The sequence below is a fragment of the Mustela nigripes genome, chromosome 4 (genome assembly GCF_022355385.1).
Source record: "Mustela nigripes isolate SB6536 chromosome 4, MUSNIG.SB6536, whole genome shotgun sequence".
NCBI lineage: Eukaryota > Metazoa > Chordata > Mammalia > Carnivora > Mustelidae > Mustela > Mustela nigripes.
Window position 1 is genome coordinate 115,539,762 of NC_081560.1, and position 7,259 is coordinate 115,547,020.

Genomic DNA, 7,259 nt, shown 5'->3' on the forward strand with positions numbered 1-7,259 from the left:
TTTTTTTTAAATATTTTATTTATTTATCAGAGAGAGAGAGGGGAGAGAGCGAGCACAGGCAGACAGAATGGCAGGCAGAGGCAGAGGGAGAAGCAGGCTCCCTGCTGAGCAAGGAGCCCGATGTGGGACTCGATCCCAGGACACTGGGATCATGACCTGAGCCGAAGGCAGCTGCTTAACCAACTGAGCCACCCAGGCGTCCCCCTTCTTTCTTTTTTTAAAGGTAGCACGACAAAACCAGTAATGGAAAGTTATGCTTCCCTCTCTTTTTCCTTAGAGGGCTTTTCAGCCTGAAGCTATGCAGTTATTTTCATTACAACAGTATTCTTCTGTTTCGCTCCCATGGAAAGGAATGCCATGCCGTCTGAGCCCCGGGGTACTCAGTTTCGCTCGCTGTTCTTCCAGGTGGCAGACAGAGCGTCACAAGCATCAGTTCTGGATTTGATTATAAATCTTTACAGATGCAGAACCTGAGGGCCCTGAGCTGATCTTTACTTACAGAAGAGCCAATGAGGTTGAAAAAGCTCCAGTGTGATGAGGCATTAACACAGCCCAAGATAAGTACCTACAAGCCGACTTCGTCAAAGGCAGGTGATCTCCAGAGGAAATAACTATTCTCTCACCATATGGCGAGATTTTAAATGACTCTCTTCCTTGCTTTAAATCAAGGGTATGATTAGCTCTACAAACCGCTGGTAACAGAAGGCACCACACATATAGATCAAGAGCACTACTAGGTTAGCAGGGAACACGTGCCGAGGGGGAGGTGTTTCAGTTTCCTAGGGCTGCCATGTAACAAAACACCCCAGACTGGGTGGGTGAGGCAACAGAAATTTGTTCTCGTGTTTCCAGAGACAGAAAGTCCAAGATCAGGGTGTCCACAGGTTTGGTGTCTCCGGCAGCCTCTTTCTGTGGCTGGGGGATGGCTGCCTTCCCGTGGCCTTTCCTCTGTGCACGGGAACCTTTGGTGTCTCTTCGTCTTCTTGCGAGGATCAGTCATCCCCAATGAGGGCCTGTCCCTTATGAACTCATCTAACCTGAATGATTTCTATAAAGGCCCAAATACAGTCACTTTAGGGGGTTAGGGCTCCAGCATACGGATCTGGGTGGGGTGCACAATTCAGGCCGTAACAGGTGGGTTTGAATGTGGTTGAATACAGAATGTCATATTCCCCAGCAAACACATCTTCTCGGGAGCCATGCTTGCTTGCTGAGCCCCGAGAGACCCCTGGATTTAAAGAATCTGAACTCTAGGAAGAATTTCATTCAATATTCCCACAAGGCATTTCTTCTTTTTTTTTTAAAGTAAGCCTGGCTGATTTCTCATATGCTTCAGGAGGTGGCAAGCCCCAGCAGAAGTAAGACATGCATTCGTCTTTACTGTAGTAAAAACTGGCTCATAGTACATAGGTTCTTTTTCAAGTAAGTGTGGGACATGAGCTATGTATTTGAGAAAATTCTGTGCACCATCAGCATGTTAGGAAATGTCATACCACTTGCACATTTCACCACTGATTCTTTGTTTCCTTTTTTGCTTTATTGTTGCTCTTTTGTTTTGCTTTTCTGACATTTATACTTTACATTTTGTGAGGGAATCTGAAATGTATAGTATGTGACAGTTAAGAAAGTGACTCAGTAGAGCTGGTCAACAAGCAAACAAAAGAACAAAGAAAGGAGGGAATGCGTTTTAAATTAGGGTATAACTACCATGTTTACTACTCATGTAATTTTAGGGGGGCTTGGTATTGCTTTAGCATAATGAGGTTTAATTGGGAGGCTTGGGGATGCACCCATTTATTCCAGTTGAAATTAATGATAATTAGTTTTTGACCTATGGAAATGTGTCCTTTGAGTGTGCTTTTAAGTAATAAGTTATCCTCATAAGGAAGCAAAGAAGGCACAGGGTTAATAAAAAGTACAGTTTGCAATGAGCTGGTACTTGGGACCAAGATTCTGTTGTTAAATTGGGGAACTGGGTTACATCATGCTTGAACCACAAGATTTCCTTCAGTTTCTCCAGAGACAGAGAGAAAAAGCCACTGGCTAGTCTTCCTGGCTTCTTTTTTCTAGGCTAATAAACCAAATCTCGGGCTTTGAGATTCTGCCATTCTGATGGTACCAAAAACAAGAGCCAACCCAAAAGCTCACCAAGGAAAAGGTTATTTCTCCCTGAGACCTGGAGCAGTTTTGGACATTTGATGAAGGGCTCTTCTCACCCTGAGGTGGCCTTAGTCTGACCCTAAGAATGGAGGGCAGGGGGGAACATCTCATTCCCACTCCCTCACCAAAATTGTAGAATGGGGGAAGAGATTTCCAATGAGATAAACCTCCCCCACAGAGGAGACGCATCCTTAGAATTCCAGTTCAGAAACTCTTTTGAAAAGTATTCTCTTTTGGAGACCCATGGTGGAACATGGACGGGAGACCTCTCCCCAGGGATAGGGTTCCAGAGGAGGAAGCAACATGAGGCACCGAGGTGACAGGTGGGACACATGGCGACCAAATATTAGGGAGATGACGAAGAGGGAGAAAAGCAAAGAAAAGGAACTTGGGACTGGGAAATGTGAGTCGTTCATGTCAGAGGGCTTGCCTGCAAACATGAGGCACTGTGCTCGTAAAATACAGGCCATTACCATTCCTTATACCCAGACCCTTATTCTCTCTGTTGTAAAAGGAAAAATTTTTCATTATCTGTGCTGGAGATCACACCCTCTTCACCTTCTCAGGAATTTCAGTGAACATCGTCTCTCAGACTTTTACCATCAATTTCTCCCTCTCTACTAGATTATTCCCCAAAGCTCTATAGACATGCTCACGCATCCTATTTCTTCTTTAAGAATCTCAAGTGCACAGAAGTGGAAAGTGGATTAATTACAAACTTTGTTCCCGACACACTTGTCATGACCTGATTTTACCTCATTCTTTAGTTGGAACTTTTTAGATCCTGTAATAAGCATCTGCTAACCCACCACCCGAAGGAAAACCAAGAGCCTTAACGATAGCCTACATCTAACCACATTATGTTGATTTTCCCATCTCCCTGCCTCCTCCCCCGAAGAAACCATCACCCCAAATCCTAAGATCAGCATTCTCTTATTTTCTTTAACGGTACTTTTAAAAACATACTTTTAAGGTTTTGATTGTGTGTAACTTTTACAAAAATGGTAGCATCCTCTATGATTCTTGCACTCATTTCCTATTGCTTTTGTAATAAAATACACCACAAATTTAGTGGCTTAAGACAAAACCAATTTATTGTATTTTGTATTTGTTGTATTTCTGAAAGCTAGAGGTCCAAAATGGATTTTATTGGGCTACAAAGTGTCCCTGGGGCTTGTGTTCCTTCTAGGGACTCTGGACTCTGGGAAGAATCTGTTCCCTGCCCTTTCAAGAGGCTTCCTACCCGCCCTGACTCCTTGACTCCATCAGAACCAGCATCTTCGTATCACTCCCCTCTCCTGTGTCCTTGCTCACTCCTGCCACCCTCTTGAAAGGACCTCTGTGATTACGGTGGAACCATCCAGAAAATCCAGGAGAGCCTTACAAATCCAAAAGAGTTATCTTAATCACATCTGCTAAATCCCTTTGCCACACAGAAGGTAATCTATTGGCAGGGTTTAGGAAGTGGACAGGGACCTCTCTTTGGGGCACTGTCTTCGCCTGCCCTAGTTACCTCTCAGGACTTACTTCTTTCCTTGACATATTCCTAGTCTACCTGTCACTGTAGCTTCCCACCTTACTCATCCATCCTCCAGCAACTGTTACTGATTCGATGACTTCCTGGCTTTGGCTACTGTGAGTAGTGTTCCTATCAACGTTCTTGCTCATGTCTCCTGCTGTAGAGATATATAAAGGTCACTGGGGAACTGGAACAGACTTTTTGGGCCATGTGTATGTAAATATTCAAATTTCAGAGATACTACCGAACCCTGTTTTTGTTTTTTTAAGTGAGAGCACCATATGCACCCCTAAGAACCATGGAAAGTGGTCCTAAGGAAAGCCAATATCTAAAAAAATTTTGCCAACAGAATGTATCTAAAATAGCATCTAATTATGGTTTACACTTCCCTGATCATTAATAATAACAAGTATTTCCTCAAATGCTTATTGCCAGGGTGCCTGGGTGGCTCAGTCAGTAAGTGTCTGCCTTCGGCTTGGGTCATGATCCCAGGATTCTGGGACTGAGCCCCACATCAGGCTCTCTGCTCAGCAGGAAGCCTGCTTTACTGCTTTACCCTCTCCTACTCCCTCTGCTTATGTTTCCTCTCTCATTCTCTATCCCTCTGTGTCAAATGAATGAATAAAATCTTTAAAAAATATATTTATTGCCCATCTGGATTTCTTCGATGAGATATCTACTGATGACTTTTCATCCTTTTTCTTAGTGATTTCAGTTCTTTATGCTTTTCTTGACACTAACATTTTTTTTCAGTTGTTAACATTGTATTTTGAGTTCTCTGACCCCACTAATAAATTGTTTTACCATTCCCTTTAAGGTTTCTTTGGTTGTTCTTTAAACAGAAGTTCTTAAGTTTGTATAGATGGATTTACCAGTCTATTATAGTCACCAGGTTTTTGTTTTATATTTGCTTGTTCTACTCTAAGATAAAGGTTTCCTACCCCATTGTCTAAATTTAAAGATTTACCTATATTTCCTACCAAGAATTGCAATGTTTTATTTTTGACATTTAAGCCCTCAGTCCCTTTGGAGCTGGCTGTTACATATACAGTATGATACAAGGAAAGGATCCGATTCATTCAGATCCCAGTCTCCCTCTCTCCAGCAGCCTGGCAATGCCACCCACCATATTACAAGGGTCCACACGTGGGCTGATGGGTTCTTCTACCCTCTCTAATTCATCTTACAGATTCCTTCGCCTATCCCTGCACTAATACTACATGTCTTAATGCTGATAGCTTCAAAATAAATCCTCACTGGGGTGCCTGGGTGGCTCCGTCAGTGAACCATCCGACTCTTGGTTTAGCTCAGGTCAGCATCTCAGGGTCGTGAGATCGAGCCCGGCATCCGGCGCCATGTTCAGCACGGAGTCTGCTCAAGATTCTCTCTCTCTCTCTTTTCCTCTGCCCCTCCATCCCCATGCATGCACACACATGTGTTCTCTCTACAATAAACCTATCCTTAAAAAAACCCTTATCTATTTTATCTTTCAAAATCAATACAGTACAACATATACCCTATCCCTGCTCTGCTCTATCATAAGTAATCTTGAGATTTTTAGTCTTTTACTCTTCTATATACATTTTGGAAACATTATACCAAGCCCCATGAGAAACTTCTTGGGACTTTAAAGACAAAGTATGATGTTTGGATGGGATCTATACATCAATTTTGGAAGAACTAATACCTTAAGGCTATTGTCTTCCTCCTGAACATAATATAGCTCTCATTTATTGAGTAATAAATCTCTTTTTTGAACCATTTTATTAAGGTGTGATTGACATAGAAAAGGTTGTACATACTTAATGTACACAACTTGATGACTTTGGAGATAAGTATATACCACAAAATCATCTACACCATAAACATATCAGTTATCTCCAAAAGCTTACCCCTGCCCTCTTATTTTTATCATCATCATCATCATCCATAATGTGTGTGTGGGGGGTGTATAAGATAAGAACACTTAACATTTATCTTCTTTGCAAAATTTGAGGCAGGTAATTCAGGCCTATAGTTAACTAAAGACAGGAACTCTCTAGGACTTACTCATCTTGTATCAATGAAGGTTTGTACCATTTGATTAACACTTCTCTATCCCTTGGCCCCTGGCCGCTACCATTCTACTCTCTACTTCCGAGTCTGACTGTTTTAGATTCAACATTTCTAAGTGTATCATGTAGGACTTAGTACCCGTCCTTCTGTATCTGGGTTATTTCACTTAGTCTAACGTCCTCCAGCTATCCATGTTGTCACAGTTGCAGAATTTACTTCTTTTCTAAGGTAACAGTATTCTGTTGCACATAAATTTCATATTCTCTTTATTCATTTATCTGTCCACAGACACTTCAGCTGTTTCCTTACCTTGGCTGTTGTGAATAATCCTGCAGATACCAGTTGACTTCCCATGAACAGTGCATGAAGGTTTCCTTGTCTCCATACCCTCACCAACATTTCCTATCTTTAGGTTTTGGGGGGTTTTTGATCACAGCCATTCTGACAGGTGTGAAGGAATATCTCATTATGGTACTGAATTGCATCTTCCTGGTAATTAGTGATGTTGAGCACCTTTCTGTACAACTGTTGGCCACTTGTATGTCTTCTCTGAAAAAAAATCTACTTGGTTCCTTTGTCCATTTTTTAAATAGGCAGTTTCTGGTTGTTTTTGCCAATGAGTTACAAGAGCTCCTTATATATTTTGAAAATTATCCTTTATCAGATATATGGTTTGTAAATATTTTTTCCCACTCCACAGGATGCCTCTTCATTGTGTTGATGGCATCCTTTCTTGTGCAAAAGGTTTTTAATTTGATATAATTCTACATATCCATTTTTCCTTTTTTCTTTTTTTATTTTACTTTATTTTTTTTAAGATTTTTTATTTATTTATTTGACAGAGAAAGATCACAAGTAGGCAGAGAGGCAGGCAGAGAGAGAGAGAGAGGAGGAAGCAGGCTCCCTGTTGAGCAGAGAGCCCAATGCGGGACTCAATCCCAGGACCCTGAGATCATGACCTGAGCCGAAGGCAGCGGCTTAACCCACTGAGCCACCCAGGCGCCCCATTTTTCCTTTTCTTGACTGCTTTTGGTGTCATATCCAAAAAAAAAAAAAAAAAACATGGCTAAGGGCACTGCCAAATAGCTATTCCCCTATGTTTGCTCTTGTAATTTCACTTTTGGTTCTTATGGTTAAGTCTTTAGTCTATTTTGAGTTGATTTTTGTATATAGTCAAAAAACATCGTATATGGTCCAAAATTGGGTAAAAGGTCCAATTGCTTTTTTTTTTAATGTGTCAATATCCAATTTTTCCAACACTAGTTATTGAACAGACAATCCATTTCCCATTACATTGTCTTGGTATCTTTGTCAAAGATTGGCTGACCATGTATGATAACTTTCTTTCCTTTTTTTTTTTAAAGATTTTATTTATTTACTTGAGAGAGAGACAGTGAGAGAGAGCATGAATGAGGAGAAGGTCAGAGAGAGAAGCAGGCTCCCCATGGAGCTGGGAGCCCGATGCAGGACTCGATCCCGGGACTCCAGGATCATGACCTGAGCCGAAGGCAGTCGTCCAACCAAC

At 41.6% G+C, this 7,259-nt stretch overlaps 1 protein-coding gene across 7 annotated transcripts in view; it reads right to left on the minus strand.

Moving 5' to 3' along the window:
• RYR2 (ryanodine receptor 2) overlaps positions 1–7,259 on the minus strand; it is a 739,709-nt gene that overhangs the window by 245,971 nt on the left and 486,479 nt on the right. The window lies entirely within an intron of this gene.